The sequence below is a fragment of the Rhinopithecus roxellana genome, chromosome 11 (genome assembly GCF_007565055.1).
Source record: "Rhinopithecus roxellana isolate Shanxi Qingling chromosome 11, ASM756505v1, whole genome shotgun sequence".
Lineage (NCBI taxonomy): Eukaryota > Metazoa > Chordata > Mammalia > Primates > Cercopithecidae > Rhinopithecus > Rhinopithecus roxellana.
In genome coordinates this window covers 26,142,018-26,163,774 of record NC_044559.1, presented here as the reverse complement: position 1 = coordinate 26,163,774, position 21,757 = coordinate 26,142,018, and the positions used below count along the sequence as shown (strand labels likewise).

At 43.8% G+C, this 21,757-nt stretch overlaps 1 protein-coding gene across 1 annotated transcript in view; it reads right to left on the bottom strand.

Moving 5' to 3' along the window:
• The window catches only part of LOC104664829 (aldo-keto reductase family 1 member C4-like), a 50,186-nt gene that overhangs the window by 14,765 nt on the left and 13,664 nt on the right, over nt 1–21,757 (bottom strand).

The following is a 21,757-nucleotide window of genomic DNA, read 5'->3' as shown; positions in this document are numbered from 1 at the left end:
TACATAACCCAGCATTCCTGCCCCATCAGCCTGAACTACAGGCGGCACTGGATTTCATTCATACCCCACCAAGGACGGGGGCCAGGATCAGCCTGACAAACTCCTGCCTGCCTAGTGCCCCTCTCTCCTCCCTCTCCTGCTCTGCTGTAGAGCCCAGGAGGGCAGCCCTCTTCAGCCCTGGGTACTGCCCTTCTCTACCTGCTGCCTTCCAGCTGGGCTTGGCCACTTTGAGGTACTGCTGAGAGCAGAAAGGGAAGCTGGAGTCCGCGTGCCTTTCTTCCCTTCTCTGGGGGACACAGCAGCGTCCATCCCTGCAGTCGTCCTGGCTGCCTCTCTCAGGCCCTCCATAGTTGCTGCTTCCTCCAGGGTGCCCAGGGTCTGCCCCCAGCACTGCCTCCTCTGCTTCTCTAGCCTAGGAGGGTAGCGGCTTCCTGTGTTTAAAAGCCTCTGGGTTGCTTCATTGTTCCCTACTGGCTTCGAGGTATTCCCACCATCTGATGACACATTCTGTTAAATAAGCAGCATGGATATTTATATCCTGGTTCATGACTGATGCTGTTCCCTCAAGATGTCCCTGGTCACCTCAACCTCCTCAGGGCTGCCACCCTGCACCTGTCCACAAGTGGCCAAGTGTGAACTCTCCCTGTGGCCACCATGCCGGCCTGCTGTGCTGCTGTGTTCTGTGACTAGAGCGTTTGTCACTCAGCTGGGCATAGCTGTACTCTGCTGAGGAAGACCCTGCTGTTAGTCCCAGCCCCAAGGGGAGGGATGACGATTGCTTTGCTGCTCTGTTTGAGTGCAACATGGGCCTCTCAGTTTCCCACTGCAAAAAACAGTGTTGGATGCAACCTTTAATAAGGATTTAGAAACAGTTTGAAATCACAGAAAATAACAGCACAGAAGAACTTAAAAACCCCACTGTGGCCATGCTTAGAGTTCAATTTCATTCATTCCACAAATATTTATTGAGCACTGACCACGTACTAGGGAGCTTTTCTAGGTGTGGTGATTAGTGTTGGAGAAACCAGTCACTAAATATGAAAATATACCACAAAATTGGTGAATAACTCAGGCAATTGCTCTGGTCACAATTGTTCTGAAGAAACTAAAACAGAGGAGTGAGATGGAGAGACACAGTGGGGACTGGGGAGCTACTTTGATTAGAGGGACACAGGGACAAAGACATCACTAGGAAGGGGAGACTGAAGCTAAGAACCAATGATGAGAGAGAGGGGGTGACAGGAGGCTCTGGACAACCTCTACACAGGTAGGTACAAGTCTCTATGTGACTCCCACATTTTCCTAGAGAAGAACTTGACAAGGACATGGCCATCTTGTTGCAGGGGCAGGGAGTGACCTCAAGAGACCTTATTTGAGCCAGCACCTTTGCTTGGGATGCAGGACCTGGGAGAGGTGGCTCAGAGCAGCATGAAGGCCTTGACTGGGATGGGGCAGGCCTGGGAGTGAGGGGCAGTGAGCAGGCCCAGAACACTATTATGAGAATGACCCCACAGCTATGGCCTCCCTTTGACCCATGCAATGGATGGAATCCTTCCATCCCCATCAAAGCCATATAATGAAGCCTTAACCCCCAAGGTAATGCTATTTGGTGGTGGGTCCTGTGGATGTGATTGAGTCATGAAGGTGGAACCCTCATGAATGGGATTAGAGCCCTTCTTAGTCCACTTCGTTGCTATAAAAGAGAACTTGAAGCTGGGTAATTTCTAGAGAAAAGTGTATTCAGCTCACAGTTCTGCTGGCTGGAAGTTTCAGGTTTGGGCTTCCAGTGAGGGCCTCAGGCTGTTTCGAAGCATGGAAGAAGGTGAAGGGGAGCTGGTGTGTGCAGAGATCACCTGGTGAGAGGGAAGCAGGAAGGAGGGGAGGGGCCAGGTCCTGTTGAACAAGCAGCTCTCTTGGGAACTAATAGAGTAAGACCTTACCCCTCCCCAGAGAGGGCATTCATGTATTCATGAGGGGCCAACCCCATGACCCCAAACCTCCCATTAGACTCCAACAATGCAGGTCATACCTCAACATGGAATTTGGAAGGGACAAACGTCCAAACTAGACTAGTGCTTCTGATAAAATAGCCCCCAGAGAGATCTCATGCTTGTTTCACCACATGAAGATAGTGAGAGGACAGCTGTCTATGACACTGGATGCAGCCCCTGCCAGACCCTGAATCTGACAGCACCTTGATCTTGGACTTTTATCCTCCAGATCTGTGAGATATGTTTTTTGTTTTTAAGACACCCAGTCTACAGTACTTTGTCATAGCAGCATTAATGAACTAGATTCCCAGTCAGAAGGCGTGGTATTAACCAGCCTTTTCCGGGGCATTTTCAGAACCCTGAAAGGTGATCTTTTTGGCTCCCTACTTGTGCAAAGTGGTAAAGGAGGGGTGAGGTGTGTTTCCCTAGCGAATCCAGCAGCATTTCTCTTTGTTGCTTGACAATGGACTTTCACTTATTCAGGGAGGATTGTATGAATGTCTTAGTCTGTTTTGTTACAGAATTACCTGAGGCTGAGTGACTCAAAGAAAATAGGTTATTTAGCTCAGTCTTGGAGGCTTGAAAGTCCAGGTGCACGGGGCCCACACCTGCTGAGGACATTTGTGCTGTGTCATCCCATGGCAGAAGGCAGGGGGTGGGAAGCAGGGGTAAGAGGATAAGTGAACAAGAGGGCTGAAATGACTTTTACAATAAACCCCCTCATGATAATGGACCCATTTTCACAATGTCAGTGATGAGAACAGGGACCTTATGATCTAGTGACCTCTTAGAGGGCATATCTCTTTACACTGTTGCCTTGGAGATTATACTTTCAACACATGGACTTTGGGGGATACAGTCAAACCACAGCAAGGTGTTTGGCATTTTGTGCTCATGCAATGTTAACATTGCTGATAGTGGTCTGGTTCCAAGATGGTCTAATAGCAACAGCTGCAGTCTACAGCTCCCAGCACGTGCAATGCGGAAGACGGGTGATTTCTGCATTTCCAACTGAAGTACCAGGTTCATCTCACTGGGGCTTGTTGGACAGTGGATACACCCCATGAAGTGTGAGCTGAAGCAGGGCTGGACATCTCCTCACCCTGAAAGTGCAAGGGGTTGGGAAATTCCCTTTCCTAGCCAAGGGAAGCTGTGACAGATGGTACCTGGAAAATTGGGACACTCCCACCCTAATACTGTGCTTTTCCAATGGTCTTAGCAAACAGCACACCAGAAGACTATATCCCACACCTGGCTTGGAGAGTCCCACACCCACAGAGCTTCGCTCCCTGCTAGCACAGCAGTCTGAGATCCAACTGCAAGGTGGCAGCAAGGCTGGGGAAGATGTGTCCACCATTGCTGAGGCTTGAGTAGATAAACAAAGCAGCTGGGAAGCTCAAACAGGGTGTGAGGCATGCACAAGCTTCAGTAGCTGATTCGATCAAGTGGAAGAAAGGGTATCAGTGATTGAAGATCAAATGAATGAAATGAAGCTAAAAGAGAAGTTAAGAGGAAGAAAAGTAAAAAGAAGTGAACAAAGCGTCCAAGAAATATGGGACTATGTGAAAAGACCAAATCTACGTCTGATTGGTATACCTGAAAGTGACAGGGAGAATGAAAACAAGTTGGAAAACACTCTGCAGGATATTATCCAGGAGAACTTCCCCAACCTAGCAAGGCAGGCCAACATTCAAATTCAGAAAATACAGAGAACGCCACAAAGATATTCTTTGAGAGCAACTCCAAGACACATAATTGTAGATTCACCAAAGTTGAAATGAAGGAAAAAAATATCAAGGGCAGCCAGAGAGAAAGGTTGGGTTACCCACAAAGAAAAGCCCATCAGACTAACCGTGGATCTCTGCAGAAACTCTACAAGCCAGAAGAGCGTGGGGGCCAATATTCAACATTCTTAAAGAATTTAACCCAGAATTTCATATCCATCCAAACTAAGCATCAAAAGTGAAGGAGACATAAAATCCTTTACAGACAAGCAAGTGCTTAGAGATTTTGTCACCACCAGGCCTGCCACCTTACAAGGTCTCCTGAAGGAAGCACTAAACATGGAAAGGAACAACCAGTACCAGCCACTGCAAAAACATGCCAAATTGTAAAGATAGTTGATGCTAGGAAGAAACTGCATCAACTAATGAGCAAAATAACCAGCTAACATCATAATGACAAGATCAAATTCACACATACCAATATTAACCTTAAATGTAAATGAGCTAAATGCTCCAATTAAAAGACACAGACTGGCAAGTTGGATACAAAGAGTCAAGACCCATCAGTGTGCTGTATTCAGGAGACCCATCTCACATGCAGAGACATACATAGGCTCAAAATAAAGGGATGGAGGAAGATCTACCAAGCAAATGGAAAACAAAAAGCAGGGGTTGCAATCTTAGTCTGATAAAACAGACTTTAAACCAACAAAGATCAAAAGAGACAAAGAAAGGCATTACATAATGGTAAAGGGATCAATTCAACAAGAAGAGCTAACTATCCTAAATATATATGCACCCAATACAGGAGCACCCAGATTCATAAAGCAAGTCCTTAGAGACCTACAGAGGGACAGACTCCCACCCTATAATAATGGGAGACTTTAACACCCCACTGTCAACATTAGACAGATCAATGAGACAGAAAGTTAACAAGGATATCCAGGAATTGAACTCAGCTCTGCACAAAGCAGACCTAATAGACATCTACAGAACTCTCCACCCCAAATCACCAGAATATACATTCTTCTCAGCACCACATCATGCTTATTCCAAAATTGACCACATAGTTGGAAGTAAAACACTCCTCAGCAAACGTAAAAAGAACAGAAATTATAACAAACTGTCTCTCAAGACCACAGTGCAATCAAACTAGAATTCAGGATTAAGAAACTCAATCAAAACCACTCAACTATACGGAAACTGACAACCTGCTCCTGAATGACTACTGGGTACATAATGAGATGAAGGCAGAAATAAAGATGTTCTTTGAAACCAGTGAGAATGAAGACAACATACCAGATCTCTGGGATACATTTAAAGCAGTGTGTAGGGGGATATTTATAGCACTAAATGCCCACAAGAGAAAGCAGGAAAGATCTAAAATTGACACCCTAACATGACAATTAAAAAGAACTAGAGAAGCAAGAGCAAACACCTTCAAAACCTAGCAGAAGGCAAGAAATAACTAAGATCAGAGCAGAAGTGAAGGAGATAGACACAAAAAACCGTTTAAAAAAAAAAAAATCAATGAATCCAGGAGCTGGCTTTTTGAAAAGATGAACAAAATTGATAGACCACTAGCAAGACTAACAAAGAGAAAAATCAAATAAACAATAAAAAATGATAAAGGGGATATCACCACTGATTTCACAGAAACACAAACTACCATCAGAGAATACTATAAATACCTCTACACAAATAAACTAGAAAATCTAGAAGAAATGGATAAATTCCTGGACACATACACCCTCCCAAGACTAAACCAGGAAGAAGTTGAATCCATGAATAGACCAACAACAGGCTCTGAAATTGAGGCAATAATTAATAGCCTACCCACCAAAAAAAGTCCAGGAACAGACAGATTCACAGCCAAATTCTACCAGAGGTACAAAGAGGAACTGGTACCATTCCTTCTGAAATTATTCCAATCAATAGAAATAGAAGGAATCCTCCCTAACTCATTTTATGACGCCAGCATCCTGATACCAAAGCCTGGCAGAGACACAACAAAAAAAAGGGAATTTTAGATCAATATCCCTGATGAACATTGATGCAAAAATCCTCATTAAAATACTGGCAAACCGAATCCAGCAGCACATCAAAGTTTATCCACCACGATCAAGTGGGATTCATCCCTGGGATGCAAGGCTGGTTCAACATATGTAAATCAATAAACATAATCCATCAAATAAACAGAACCAAAGACAAAAACCACACAATTATCTCAACAGATGCAGAAAAGGCCTTTGACAAAATTCAACAGCCCTTCATGCTAAAAACTCTCAAACTAGGTATTGATAGGACGTATCTCAAAATAAGAGCTATTTATGACAAACCCACAGCCAGTATCATACTGAATGGGCAAAAACTGGAAGCATTCCCTTTGAAAACTGGCACAAGACAGGGATGCCTTCTCTTACCACTCCTACTAAACATAGTGTTGGAAGTTCTGGCCAGGGCAATCAGGCAGGATAAAGAAATGAAGAATATTCGATTATGAGAAGAGGAACTCAAATTGTCCCTGTTTGCAGATAACATGATTGTATATTTGAAAAACCGCATCATCTCAGCCCCAAATCTCCTTAAGCTGATAAGCAACTTCAGCAAAGTCTCAGGATACAAAAATCAATGTGCAAAAATCACAAGCATTCTTATACACCAATAACAGACAGAGCCAAATCATGAGCTCCTATTCACAACTGCTTCAAAGGCAATAAGATACCCAGGAATCCATCTTACAAGAGATGTGAAGGACCTCTTCAAGGAGAACTACAAACCACTGCTCAGTGAAATAAAAGAGGACACAAACAAATGGAAGAACATTCCATGCTCATGGATAGAAAGAATTATTGTGAAAATGGCCATATTGCCCAAGGTAATTTATAGATTCAGTGCCATCCCCATCAAGCTACCAATGACTTTCCACACAGAATTGGAAAAAAATACTTTAAAGTTCATTTGGAAAAAAATACTTTAAAGTTCATTTGGAACCAAAAAAGAGCCCACATAGCCAAGATGATCCTAAGCAAAAAGAACAAAGCTAGAGTTATCACACTACCTGACTTCAGACTATACTACAAGACTACAGTAACCAAAACAGCATGGTACTGGTACAAAAATAGATATAGACCAATAGAACAGAACAGAGCCCTCAAATACCACACATCTACAACCATATGATCTTTGACAAACCTGACAAAAATAAGAAACGGGGAGAGGATTCCCTATTTAATAAATGGTGCTGGGAAAACTGGCTGGCCATATGTAGATAGCCAAAACTGGATCCCTTCCTTACACATTATACAAAAATTCAAGATGGATTAAAAACTTAAACGTTAGACCTAAAACCACAAAAACCCTAGTAGAAAACCTAAGCAATACCATTCAGGACATAGGCATGGGCAAGGATTTCATGACTAACACACCAAAAGCAATGGCAACAAAAGCCAAAATTGACAAACAGGATCTAATTAAACTAAAGAGCTTCTGCACAGCCAAAGAAACTATGAGCACAGTGAACAGGTAATCTACAGAATGGGAGAAAAATTTTATAATCTACCCATCTGACAAAGGGCTAATATCCAGAATCTACAAAGGACTTACATTTACAAGAAAAAAAATCAACCCCATCAAAAAGTGGGTGAAGGATATGAACAGACACTTCCTCAAAAGACATTTATGCAGCCAACAGACACATGAAAAAGTGCTCATCATCACTGGTCAGAGAAATGCAAATCAAAACCACAATCAGAAACCGTCTCACACCAGTTAAAATGGCGATCATTAAGTCAGGAAACAGGTGCTGGAGAGGATGTGGAGAAACAGGAACACTTTTACACTGTTGGTGGGACTGTAAACTAGTTCAATCATTGTGGAAGACAGTGTGGTAATTCCTCAAGGATCTAGAACTAGAAATACCATTTGACCCAGCCATCCCATTATTGGGTATATACCCAAAGGATTATAAATCATGCTGCTATAAAGACACATGCACACATATGTTTATTGTGGCACTATTCACAATAGCAAAGACTTGGAACCAACTCAAATGTCCAGCAATGATAGACTGGATTAAGAAAATGTGGCACATATACACCATGGAATACTACACAGCCATAAAAAAAGCAAGAGTTCATGTGCTTTGTAGGGACATGGATGAAGCTGGAAACCATCATTCTGAGCAAACTATCACAAGGACAGAAAACCAAACTCCACATGTTCTCACTCATAGGTGGGAATTGAACAATGAGAACACTTGGACACTGGGTTGGGAGCATCACACACTGGGGCCTGTCGTGGGGTGGGGGAGATGGGGGAGGGATAGCATTAGGAGATATAGCTAATGTAAATGACGAGTTATTCGGTGCAGCACACCAGCAGGGCACATGTATACATATGTAACAAACCTGCACATTATGCACATGTACCCTAGAACTCAAATTTAAAAAACATTCAGATTTATAGAAAAGTTGAAAGAGTAGACCAATGAATACTTATTGTTAGCCTATTATCACATTTAATACTTTTCCTTTTTATTGAAACAATAAAAATAAGTGCAGACATCGTGATTTTCCTTAGCCTGCATCTCCTATGGATAAGAACACTGTCCTACATAACCACAATACTATTATCACATCTTTGAAAACTAACAATTGCCTAATATTGTCTAATAACCCATGTTCAGATTTCCCCAGTTGTCCCCAAAACGTCCTTTTAGCTTTTAAAGAAGAATCAACTCAGAATCCAACCAAGGTTCAAGAATTGGTTGTGTCTCTTTGGTCCTTTTAAATCTAGAACAATTCCTCCTTTTTGGGTGTGTGTGTTTCATGTCATTGACCTTTTTGAAGGATCTAGGACAGTTGTCTTGCTGACTGTGAAGCATCCTACATTTGTTTCCTTGTCTGCTTTATATTTTTTGATTTTTTTTCAGTGAATATTTTGAAATATACATACAGAAATGTGCTTAAGTTATAAATATGTGGGTTTGTGAAAACTTACTTTTCAGCCCCTGGAATTTTAAACTTTTGGCTACTTTGCAAACCCTCATTTCTGTACTTCATTCCCCCATTGCCTCTAGAAAATGCCTATTGCCAAGACAATTTCCTGGCACTTTCCTACAGATGAGGGTGCTAAGGATGGGCGGCATCCAATTTAGGCAGTTCCATTGTACTTATCTCAGATTCCCTACCAGGGTTTCAGTTAAAGTCATTGTTCAGTTCCCCCTTCTAAAAATGTTACATCACGTAATTATCCTGGCTTTAGGAGATTTAGGTTTTTATACCATGTGAATGAATTGGCTATCAGGAAAGTCATTTTAAAGCTTTCAGTGATCTGAATTCAATTGTTAAAACTGCTTTAATAACGAGGTTGTAGAAGACAATATAGCAGGTCCTTGAATAATGTTGTTTTGTTCAATGTCTTTTTGTTACAATGTTGATGAGACAAAAAAATCAATTCCTGGCTGGGGCCACTATCAGTGGAGTTCACACTTTGTCCCCCAGCCAGCGTGGGTTTTCTCTGGGTGCTGCACTTTGCTCCTACATTCCAAGGATGTGCACATAGTGGTTAATTGGTCCCATTCTGAGTGACTGTGGGCATAGATTGTGAGTGCACCCTGCCATGGGATGGTGTCCTGTCCAGGTGTGGTTCCTACCTTGTGCCTGGAGCTGCTGGGATGGGTTCTGGCCACCGTTGGTCCCGAACTGTAGTAAACAGGTTGGGAAAGGAATGAATGAATAAAAGCAAATTATTGTAAAATAAAAATTTGTAAGGTCTACAATAACCCTACAAATGCATGACAAACGATGTGGTATGAAAGTTAAAAAAAAAAAAAAAACACCTTTCTGATAAACCTGAGTGCCTTTTCCTCATGAATTGCAGAGTCCTTACTGAACTTTGTTCCGTTTGGTTAAATTCCCTATCAGAGTTTAAACTCTAGCCCACTCCTCATGGTTTTTCTGTAAATAACTTTCTTCCATTCCAGCAAAATGTTTTAAAACAAATACTGCCTTTTCTCAGTTTATACCTTTACATGGAAGGGCTCAAACATCCTTTTTTCTGGCAAGTAATTCACTTGGTGCAGGAAAGAAATTCATTATCCTCTCGTCCCGTCTGGTGGTTCCTGCTAGAGAAAACCTGCCAGGATTTCCTTCAGTGCAGGTAGAAGGGTGACGCCACAGCTGAGATTTGCTGAGAGGGCTATTCTTGCTCAGTTCTTTAAGGTCTCAGTTACCCATATTTTGCCGCATAGATTAGCAGCTGTTACTGTTTAGTTTGGCTTTCACGAGATGTAAAAGAGGGAGTGAGGTGGAGAAACAGTCCACCAATATCCAGAAACATGGAAAATGGGCAGCAAAGGTGCTCAAAGAAATTAGAAGTGTTATCATACAGATTAAGAAATATCACAAAGAACTAGCTCATACTCCAGGGAAGATCTGGGTTATCGACGTCTCTAGGTCTAGAGAAATTTCATGTGTCTCATCATTTCCCAGCTCCTGTTGCTTTAACTGGTTCCCCTCAACTAAACAAAACTACAAACACAGAACATCTGAATCTTACATTTCCTTTAGGACAAAATAGGATAAGAAAAATAAACTACTGGCCGGGCGCAGTGGCTCAAGCCTGTAATCCCAGCACTTTGGGAGGCTGAGACGGGAGGATCACGAGGTCAGGAGATCGAGACCATCCTGGCTAACACGGTGAAACCCCGTCTCTACTAAAAACACACACACAAAAAAAAAACTAGCCAGGCGAGGTGGCGGGCGCCTATAGTCCCAGCTACTCTGGAGGCTGAGGCAGGAGAATGGCGTGAACCCGGGAGGTGGAGCTTGCAGTGAGCTGAGATCCGGCCACTGCACTCCGGCCCGGGCGACAGAGCGAGACTCTATCTCAAAAAAAAGAAAAAGAAATTATAAAAGTCTCATTCTCCAGAGAATACTCAGGTAAAAAAAGGTGAATTAAAATAAGCATAAAGAAACAGTGTCATATATCTACTTTTGTAGCTATTAAAGATGGTACCAAGCTATAAGTAAGAAACCCATTGTGCTGGGCCCCTAGTAACCTATAGGGCTTAGTTGGGGGTTACTTACAGGGTGATCTGGTGTCAGCAGGCTGGACGGGAAAACTGTAATCACTTGCAAAAAAAAAAAAAAAAAAAAAAAAAAAAGCATCACTGATTTTATATAGCACCATCACTGAACTCCCTCCCACCAGCGACCTCCACGTGGCAACCCTCATTTCGTAGGATAAGTTATTGCTGTCTTGTGCACCTGCCTTACATGGAATGCCTAAGTTATTGTTGTCAGGTGACCTGCTACGTTATTGCTGCCAGGTGAGTCTACCTTGCAGGGTATGCCTCAGTTATTGTTGTCAGGTGAGTCTGCCTTACAGGGATGCCTACATTATTGCTGACAGGTGCATCTGCCTTACAACGTATGCCTAAGTGATTTCTATCAGGTGTGTCTACTATACGTGAATGCCTACGTTATTGTTGTCAGGTGACTCTACCCTGCAGGTTATGCTTAAGTTATTGCTGCCAGGTGAGTCTACTTTGCAGGGTATGCCTCAGTTATTGTTGTCAGGTGAGTCTGCCTTACAGGGTATGCCTACATTATTGCTGACAGGTGCATCTGCCTTACAGCGTATGCCTAAGTGATTTCTATCAGGTGAGTCTACCATACAGGTTATGCCTACGTGGCCGGGCGCGGTGGCTCAAGCCTGTAATCCCAGCACTTTGGGAGGCCGAGACGGGCGGATCACAAGGTCAGGAGATCGAGACCATCCTGGCTAACACAGTGAAACCCCGTCTCTACTAAAAATACAAAAACTAGCCGGGCGAGGTGGCGGGCTCCTGTAGTCCCAGCTACTCGGGAGGCTGAGGCAGGAGAATGGCGTAAACCCGAGAGGCGGAGCTTGCAGTGAGCTGAGATCCCGCCACTGCACTCCAGTCCGGGCGACAGAGCGAGACTCCGCCTCAAAAAAAAAAAACAAACAAAAAAACAAAAAAACAGGTTATGCCTACGTTATTGCTGCTAGATGTGTCTACCCTACAGGTTATGCCTCAGTTATTGTTGTCAGATGAGTCTGCCTTACAGTATGCCTACATTATTGCTGACAGGTGCATCTGCCTTACAGCGTATACTTAAGTTATTGCTGACAGCTATGTCTACCCTACAAGGTATGCCTACCACACAGCACCAAAGACAATGGAACAAATCCAGGGAGAGAAATGGATCAGGCCTCCAATTCATGAAAAGCAATGCAAAGAGAAGATGCCAAGACAGCAACTCTGGCAGCAAATTCAGAAGACAGGAGAGATTCCTCAAGTATGAGCTGCATGAGGATTCAGGACAGGGTTCTTCATAATCTTCTGCTTTGCAAACATTCCCCTGGCCAACAATTGATGACTTTAGGAAACTGACACTGGTGTGCGGGTGTCATGGTGGTAATGAGAACGGCCAATGCTTGGGTTCGTAAATCTGAGAGTCAGAAACAGAACCAGATGACCAAGCGGGGTTTGAAAGGAATTTGGCCCAGGCAGGTAAAAGGACCACAGGAAACATTAAGAGTTGAAAAATAGTCCTAGCTTTTGCACCACAGCAAGCACAATGGAGAAATCTGGAGGTGGCATCCATATCAGAAAAGGTTCCCTGAAATCATACAGTGCAGAGGGAGGGAGAAAAGGGGACAGAGGAACAACACACGCTCCGTGAGGGAGCTGCCCCCAGGTGTCCCTGGTGTATCACAGGCATTTGGATTAGGATGCACAGCAGGTAGTGCATGAAGGTTGTTGCCCAAAGGAATGAATGTCCATTCCCAAGAACCCAAGGAGGGGTTCTTACCGGGGCAGCTCCCCTGAGGAGCTTCTAAGAAATGCAAATGCCTGGGCCTAACCCTGGGAGATGCTGAATCAGGAAGCCAGAGGTAGGGTCTTTATTTTTAAACAAAGTCAATAAAAACTGAAGGAAACCAAAGTATTTCAGCCTAATATGGGTCTTTCTTTGACATATTTTGAGGTGGCTTTTCAAAGGGACTGCCAACAGAAACAGCTCTGCAAAGCTGGCTTTGGCAGGGGAGAGTTGCATCTGGATAGAATCTGCCTGGATGCAGCCTGGCTTCCTCGGAGCCCCTCCCTTAGACCTAGGGATGATTAACTGAGAGTCTGATATCTTTTAAGACCTGAAACCTCACCTCTTCTCTCTGAGCGCTGCTCCCTGTGAGGTTTCAGCTACACAACAAGACCACCTTTGCTAGCCAGGCTTCCTTTTCTCTTCCTCTCATAACTTATTTCCCCACCAGAGCCTGTCTGTGCCATGCTCTCAACTCCCATTCTTTTGGTAACCTTAAGCTACTACATAAACTTCTGAACCCAGTTGAGGGAGGGGTTGGGGGTATCACCCTGATTCTGTCCTTTGCACACTAATACATTTGTGCACCTGTTCTCTTATTAATCTGCCTTTTGCCAGTTAATTTTCCAGTAAGCCTTTCTCAGAGGCAAAGGGGACGGTTTCCCTTGGTCCCTACAAAACCAAGAAACACAAAAACGTGTGCTATTTTGACCTGTTGTCAGGGTTCCAACCTTGCATTAGAGTTTTGGTAAACCCATTTTTTCTTTTCTAGGATTCCTAGACCCTGTACTTATGCTAACTTCAAGTTCCTTCGGTGGATTTTAGTTCATCTCAGCTGTGCTGAAGGAGAAACAAGGCCACACAGTCTTGTCACCTCTGCTGCGGGTGTGGACAGCATGGAGATCATCAGGTCAATGCAAGTAAGATGAGGACTTGGGCCAGGAAGCACAGAGAATGCTGGGCCGCTGTCCTTTTCTTCACGGGAGGGTGTTTACAGAGCATTCTCTGGTGACAAGGACTCTCTTCTTGCCCCAACCCTAGTCAGGCTCCTCTGAGCTCCTTTTTCAGTGAGGCCCCATTCTGGGGTGTGTCCCAAGACCCCAGTTTTAGCAAGAATCCTGTTACCTCAGTTTAGTCAGAATCCCCCACCCTTGATGTCTGTCACCCTCAGCCTCAATATCTGGCCAGGTTCCTTGTCCCTCACCATCCCCAAGGAATTTCTGGCCACCCTGAGCTGCCTTCAGCAGGAATCCTTTTAGGTTGGTTGAGTCAGAATGTTCCTTACCCTGGGGACTTCCTCCTAGTGATCCTCCATCCCCCGCCCCAACCCTGCTTCTTGGCTTTCCTTCAGCTGCACACTCCTGTTTTAAACAGTCATGCCCAGAATTATGTGGCTACATGGTGCAAACAAACAAAACTCTAGTTTGTGAAGTCGTATGGCTTGCTGTTCATAAAAGAGTCATCTCTACGTATTTGTGAGAATCACATTGCAGTGGTCCCTGTTTCAGCACCTGACTGAGATTATTCAAATCAAGTAAACTCTTTACCTGAACTTCAAATGTTCATAACAGCCTCTAGCCATTTCCCTGCTGCAACAGGATTTTTTTTTTCACTGAAGAAAATTTGTGATTTGTCTTAGTCTGAACATGAGGCATGTGAAGAGAAACACTTACGGAAATGTTTGGCGATAAGATTAATTTGCATCATTTTTTTCCCCAAGAAGAATTTTGTTGGACTGAGCTATGCAGAGCAAAGGGCTATTCACTTGCCCAGTGGGTCCCCGGAGTCCCCCAGCGAGTCTTGAGTAGCTGTTTCTCATGGAGAGGAGAGGGTTGGTAGATTCCTGGTCACAGAATTTTATCTTGGCTGTCAGTGGAGAAGACCAAGAAGCAGAGAAGGAAGAAAAATGTCTCTGCCAAGAAAATAATGGGTCAAACCAAAACTGGGCTTGATTTTCTTGTGTTGCTTGTTACAACGTTGTTCTAGTGGGAAATGTAATATCTGCGTTCTGAATTTCGCAATTCTCCTTGACTGTCTACATAACCCTTCATTCTTAAGAGACTGGCACCTGATCACTTTGTCCTGCTTTGAAAATGCAGTGTTTATTTTCTGGATGGATTTCTGAAGACAAAGGGAGAACATTAAAGTTTCATTTTTTGTGTGTCTATCTGGGCTATCAATTTGATTTTTTTGAACATGCCCCATAGTAAAATGACAGATGTCATTAACTGGCATCACAACTCACCACAGTTTTAAATACCAAGTAGGTCAACAGTATACTACTTGTTTGTGAGTCAATTTTTCCTCTAGTCCAGTAATTGTCTTCAATATATTTTCTAATTAGCTTAGGGATTGCAGTTTCAGATATACAAGTTATATAAACATATATATAAACATATTTATAAAAACATACATATATATCTTATATATATATGAGATACATATCAAGCAGCCCAGAAAGGTTAAGACCATAAGTGGTTTAAATGCTGTTACCTTTGCTTTGTAGTTAGTGTTGGAAGTTGAAAATATTTCCCACCTGTGCTAGTGACAATTTGCCTCAAGGTTAAACAGGTGAAGAGGAGCTTCCAGAGGCTAGCTTTGGTAAAGGGCGGGGCAGGCCCATCTGCTGTCAGGAGCAGACATTTCTCCCTTGTCCCACCCTCATTTACGAACTCATGCCCACCACGGTGGATAATCCAAAAGTGATTCAATAGTGTTAAATCCAGCCACCCTCTCTGGACAATATCGCCGATTCACAGTGACCAAGGGGCTTTGATGGCATGCTAGAACTGTCAATCACCAACCTGGATCAGGGAACGTGCTCTGAGTTGCACAGGTTTTAGTACCACCTGGTTGAAAGGAGGCTCCTAAAATGGAGCTATTAATTTTCCAATCATTCCATGTGCTGAAGTTCTCCCCAGGTTTCTGAAGTTCTCCAAGGAAAATACCAGGGAGCAAGTATGCCAACAGCACTGCCGTTCGGGGAATATTGTGTAACAAGGACTTTCCTGGCCTCTCGAGCAGCAGGTTTTTCCCACTGCATTTCAGTCATTTCTGGAGAGCTGAGGGAGGGTAAACTTCATGAACTTGACCTAGAGAAATGGCAGCGGCTCCTCTGAGGTATAGGCAAGGACAATGCTCCAATGTGAAGATCGCAGAAGTTTTTCTCTGACCTCCTCCTGCTGTTCTGTCTCCCGTTCCCCTGAGGTGCCACAGAAACTAGACTCCCTCTTCCTCGAAGTGGGTCTTAGAAGGCAGAGCCCCTTTCCCAAAGCCAGCCATGAAACATAAAAATATTACTCTAACTTTGGGAGGCCAAGGCAGGTGGATCACCTGAGGTCAGGAATTTGAGACCCACTTTGACCAACGTGGTGAAACACCCTCTCTACTAAAAATACAAAATTAACCGGGCATGGTGGTGCATGCCTGTAATTTCAGCTACTTCAGAGGCTGAGGCAGGAGAATTGCTTACACCCAGGAGGCAGAGGTTGCAGTGAGTCAAGATTGCACCATGGCGCCCCAGCCTGGGCAACAAGAGCGAGACTCCATCTCAAAAAAAAATATTACTCTAAATTTCCCCCTGCTTCTCTGTGTAAATGCTGTATATTAAATAATTATTTGCCCACCTTCTTTGACTGTAGGTCGTAAGAGCCCCATTCCACAGAGGGCCCTGCCCCACAGCAGTAAGGAGGGAGCGCTGCTCAGGGAGGCTGCGGAGAATCTAGACAGGCCTTGCTGGGGTCCCCACTCTGTCCATTAGCATTAGGTCAAGCCCTTCTTATCCCATCCTATTTCTACACAGCTGTCCATACTTTGTTGATCCTAAGAATAAACATGTGTAATTTCCCCTGTATCTTTGGGTCTTCATTCTGAAGGTTTCTGGTTGTATATGTTAAATACATTTTTCCAAATAATCTGTCTTTTTTGAGTTGAGTTTCCAGTGAAACTTCAAAGGGACAAAGGGAGAGGATGAAAAGCGAGTGACTATTTGAAAGGTAAAGAGGCTGAGACGGGTGGATCACCTGAGGTCAGGAGTTTGAGACCAGCCTGGCCAACATGGAGAAACTTGTCTCTACTAATAATACAAAAATTAGCCGGGTGTGGTGGCATACACCTGTAATCCCAGTTACTCTGGAGGCTGAGGCAGGAGAATCACTTGAACCCAGGAGGCAGAGGTTGCAGTGAGCCAAGATCATGCCATTGCACTCACTGCAGCCTGGGCGACCAGAGCTAAACTCCATCTCCAAAAAAAAAAAAAGAAGAAAAAAAAAGGCTAAGAACAATATCTGGGTGTGGTACCCACTATACCTGTCTGAGAAGAGAGGATTAGAGTTGCTTCCAGGGATATTTATGGTAATTGAGGTTTTTTAAAACTCTTTTGGGAGGCTGTGCAAAAGTTTCTTAATCAGGTCACCAATGACTTCCATGTTGCAAAATTCAACAGTTATTTCTCAGTGCTTGATCTGCTTAATCTTCCAGGCTTAGGAATTGATGTTTATTTCCCACTGGTCAGGCCTCCTCTTCGCTCCTTCCCACAACCTGGCTTGCACCATAACCTGACTCATCACCATCATGCTCTGAGCCCACATTACTTTGTGACCTCAAGATGGTATCCAAGCCTCTGTACCACTTTGGGGGTGGATAGTCACTCTGTGGTTCTCCCTGTGCGTGTTAATAAGTCTGTATCCCTTTTCTTCTATTAATCCACCTTCTGCCAGTTGATTTTTCAATGAAACTTCAGAAGGCAAAGGGAAAGTTTTCTCTTGGTCCAAACAGCCCCTATAAGGGTATCTGCATGGTGTAAAAAGAAAAAAAGGTGAGGAAAATAAGAAATCCCAGTCCTAGAATTAGCAAACATGGCCTTGACAATGGCAATGGGGAATGGTACACAGCCTAAGATTGGTCTCCCCAGGACTGAGGGCCATCAGGGTCAAGTCTCTCATCTTTCCTTCCTCCCTTCCCTACACCCCCAGCTGCACACAGCTGGACACAGGCCAGGGTTTAGTAAGAGCATCTGGTTAGGGAGGGTAGCTGGGAAACAGTATGTGAGTTTGTGTGAATGTTACGAATTGAGTTGAGAAAAATCTTTCCTTGTACAAGTATATTTACTCATATGTATGTATGCATGTGTGTGTGTGTGTCTATGTGTGTGTGTGTGTGTGTGTATATATATATATACACATATACATATACATTGCAATGCAGTTTCCCTCTTGTCACCCAGGCTGGAATGCAATGGCTCCATCTTGGCTCACCGCAACCTCCACCTCCCTGATTCAAGCGATTCTCCTGCCTCAGCCTCCCGAGTAGCTGGGATTACAGGCATGTGCCACCATGTCCAGCTAATTTTGTATTTTTTAGTAGAAATGAGGTTTCTCCATGTTGGTCAGGCTGGTCTCGAACCCCTGACCTCAGGTGATCAACCCACCTCGGCCTCCCAAAGTGCTGGGATTACAGGCATGAGCCACTGTGCCCAGCCACTATAATTATTATCTTTAGTTTTTTAATTGTAAGACTTTTCACAGCCTGCCATTGGATGTAGTGTGATCCTCTGGAGGGATGTTGAAGAAGATGTCACCTGTGTCTCACTTTGTCCTTAGGATTAGGTGAGCTTTCTCATGGACACTTGACAGGGAACACACTTGTTCTGAGGGGCAGCTGGGCTGCAGTGGCCATCGATCGATGAGGTTACAGTGCTTGCATTGACGGAAATCTTTCCTTCATATGAATGACACCCTCCATGGTAAGCACTAGGTCATGAGGGTCTTTGGAAAACACTCAGTGTCCACGAGAAATGTGTTTTGTGGTTAAACACAGAACTCTTTGTTTACTCAAGGGAAGGCTGTTGATCTCAGCACGTCTTGTAATGCTGCCACCACCCAGCAGTTTCTCAGGACTTACAGAGAGCCATACAACTAAGCATAACTCTGAATATCACTCACTAATCCTGACTCTGCCTCCTTCCCAGGTGGGGAATTAAAGGCAGAAATGCTCCTCCTTCTTTCCCCTTCCCCTGTGTCTCTCTCCTGAGGCTTTTCTGCACGCATCACTGCGCAGCTTAACGTCTGTCCTGGGCATTGGTAATAATGTGGTACCGTTCACTCCCTCCTAGCATTTGATCACTCATCAGGAGCCCTCACATCCTGGGGGAAGAACACAGAGAGTGAGCTTCTGATTTCTTGCTTCTTTTTCTCTTTGTTTCTTCTCTGATATCTCCAAGTTGCAACAGAGGAATAGAACTGGCATGGCATTCACCCTAAACCTACTTTGCATGAGGGTGCATGATTCACCCTAAACCTACTTTGCATCACTTAGAAGGAACATTATACTTTACAGTAAGAGGAAAATATCCTCCATTCTATCAATTCTCCAGCTGGGTCTGCCATAGATAGAGGGAGTTTCATGTCTAGGGTGAGTCCTCTTTTCCTTGGCCACCACTTCTCCACAGTCAGGAGTCATGAGAAGTTTCCAGAGCTCCGCATGCTCCCAGGAAGCCCCCAAGCCTCAGCTGCCCACTTCAAGGCTCACAGCCTCAGCACCACCAGCTGCCACAATGCCCACAGGATTAGTATCCTTAGGGTCTTTACCTCCATGGATTTCAGTCATCAAAACAGCCCGGGACTCCAGGCTCATTCCCTTAAACTCTCATTCCCTAAAGTTCTTTCCTCTGCTTTTCTAGTATTTCTCATATTGCCTTTAATTCTGAAGCCCTTCTGTGTGGTTTTCTTTTTATCACAAAATTCAAAATCTTCAATTTCCATTAATATTTTCAACCCCCATCCTGTCTGTCTTTTTTCTAATCCAAACTTCTAGTTTCCATGAGGATTCTGTTTCTCCAGCATTGCTCCTAAAGGGAGGCGTGGGTTCTCTCCCACCATCCTCCCAGGGAGCATGGAGGGAGGGCAGGCGTCCTCCTTTCTCCTCACTGCCTCATCTATCCAGTCTCCATTCCTGCTCCCTAGAAACACCTCCCTTCCAAACTTCCTCTCCTTGTGGCAGTCACCTGCCATCCACCCTGTGATCACTTGCTCTGATTTCTTGGCGATTTTAGGACGTGGTTGGGGATACATTGTGCAGTACTACTTCTGCCATCCTTCCTGCTGTTTTCAATATCTTCATAGCTATCACATCAATGTTCTGTCCTTTCATCTCCTTGACTGACTCTGTCATAATGTAAATTCTTTCCACCAAAAAAAAAAAACTCGGCAGCCTCTGCTCCACTTCCCTCTTCTTTCCCCACATAATTCCTTGAAAGATTTGCCTACATCCGTGTCCTCCAGTTCCCACCATCTCTTAAACTCACACCGCTGGGGTTTTTGCCCTCATTGTCCTGTGAAAAATGTTCTTGATAAGGTCACCAATGACTTCCATGTTACAAAATTTAACTGTTATTTCTCAGTGCTTGATTTGCTTAATCTTCCAGCAGCATCTATCAGCATCAGTACTTTATGAGGATGGTGGCAGTGAGGATTGCATTCCTATTTTCCACTCATTCATTCCACAAACGTACTGAGCATCCTCAGTGATACAGGGTCCTTGCAATGAGAAACTTCTAATCTATGGAGGAGACAAGCTGTAGCTCTAACAACCAAAAATGTGATTGCTGTTTCCTTAATTATAACGAAGACCAGCAAAATGTGATTGCTGTTTCCTTAATTATAATTTATAGGATTACTTGTGATTCCGTAATTATATTACTGTATATTTTCCCTTTTTCCATGTTGTTTTTTCTTTTTTATAATTTGTTCTTTTTAATTGAGTGTCATTAAAGAGTACCTTCTAAGCAGTTCAATGTGCCAGTAGCCATATTAACACAGGGCCACAGAGATGAGTAAGATGAGACATTCACAGTCTCATGAGGCAGATCACAGATTATGCTTAAAGCCTGTGCGTATAAGAAGGTTACTTTCCACATTTTTCTCATTGAAAATGTCTTTTCTTGGAAACCTGGTATGGTTTTACAAAAAGAAGAAGGACCTTTGCGATCTATTTTGGAGACTGAGTCTTTATTTTCCTAACTAAAATGGTGTTTCTCTCTGTTTCTAAACTCTCCTCCAAACTTTGTTCTGTTTGATTAGTCTTCTTTCTCCTCAACTCCGAGATCCTGCTGCAGTTGATCAAATGGAACATCATGTTTGTGAATAAACCAAAGTCAAGGGATGTTGGGTTCCCCAGAGCTGGACTTCAGATGGACAAAGATTACACTGGAGTAAGAGTCTTGCCTTGAAGATCCAGAGAAACTCCAGAGGATCTTAACTTGGTGGAGGCCACTGGAGACACCTCAGTCACTAACACTGAGGGTCTATTAATTTCATAATTCATTTATCATTCAGTTTGTTGAGATTATATAGCTGAGGAAATGGAAGTTGTGAAGGTAAAGAAAACCAAGGAAGACAAAAATTTGGAAGAAATAGTTGGTGTCTTGGAAAAGGAATGCCACAGTAAGGAGAAATGTCACTGGACACTGAGGGGAGGCCATGGAAGCAGGGCCCACTGTGAATTCCCTAGGATGTATGCACATTTGCTTTCATGGACCAACGCTCTATACAAATATTAAAATTAAGTCTTACATTGCCTTGGTATAGACATGAAGATAGACGAGGTTGGATTCATTATTACATATTCATCATTGTTATATTCTTTTTTCCTTCTGACTTTAAAATAAATTAAAGCTAGAACATTATCATGGGCTCCTGTAAGTACTATGGGTCACAGACACCGTGCCTTCTATTCCAAGAGGCAGTGGCCGTGAGTGCAGGACCAGGCCCAGGTAGTAAGGGCATTAAAGAAGTGCGTTCATGGCCGGGCACAGTGGCTAACGCCTGTAATCCCAACACTTTGGGAGGCCGAGGTGGGCAGATCACGAGGTCAGAAGTTCGAGACCAGACTGACCAACATGGTGAAACCCCGTCTCTACTAAAAATATGAAAATTAGCTGGGCGTGGTGGCACATGCCTATAATCCCAGCTGCTCAGGAGGCTGAGGCAGGAGAATTGCTTGAACCCAGGAGGCGGAGGTTGCAGTGAGCTGAGATCGTGTCACTGTACTCCAGCCTAAGCAATAGGCTGAAAAAAAAAAAAAAGTAGAAGAAGTGCATTCACAATGGTGCAGACATCAGCAGTTTCACTTGCAGACTCACATTCCTGTTGGGTCAGAGATTGAGCCAAATGAGGACTATAGGGAAGCTCCTGTT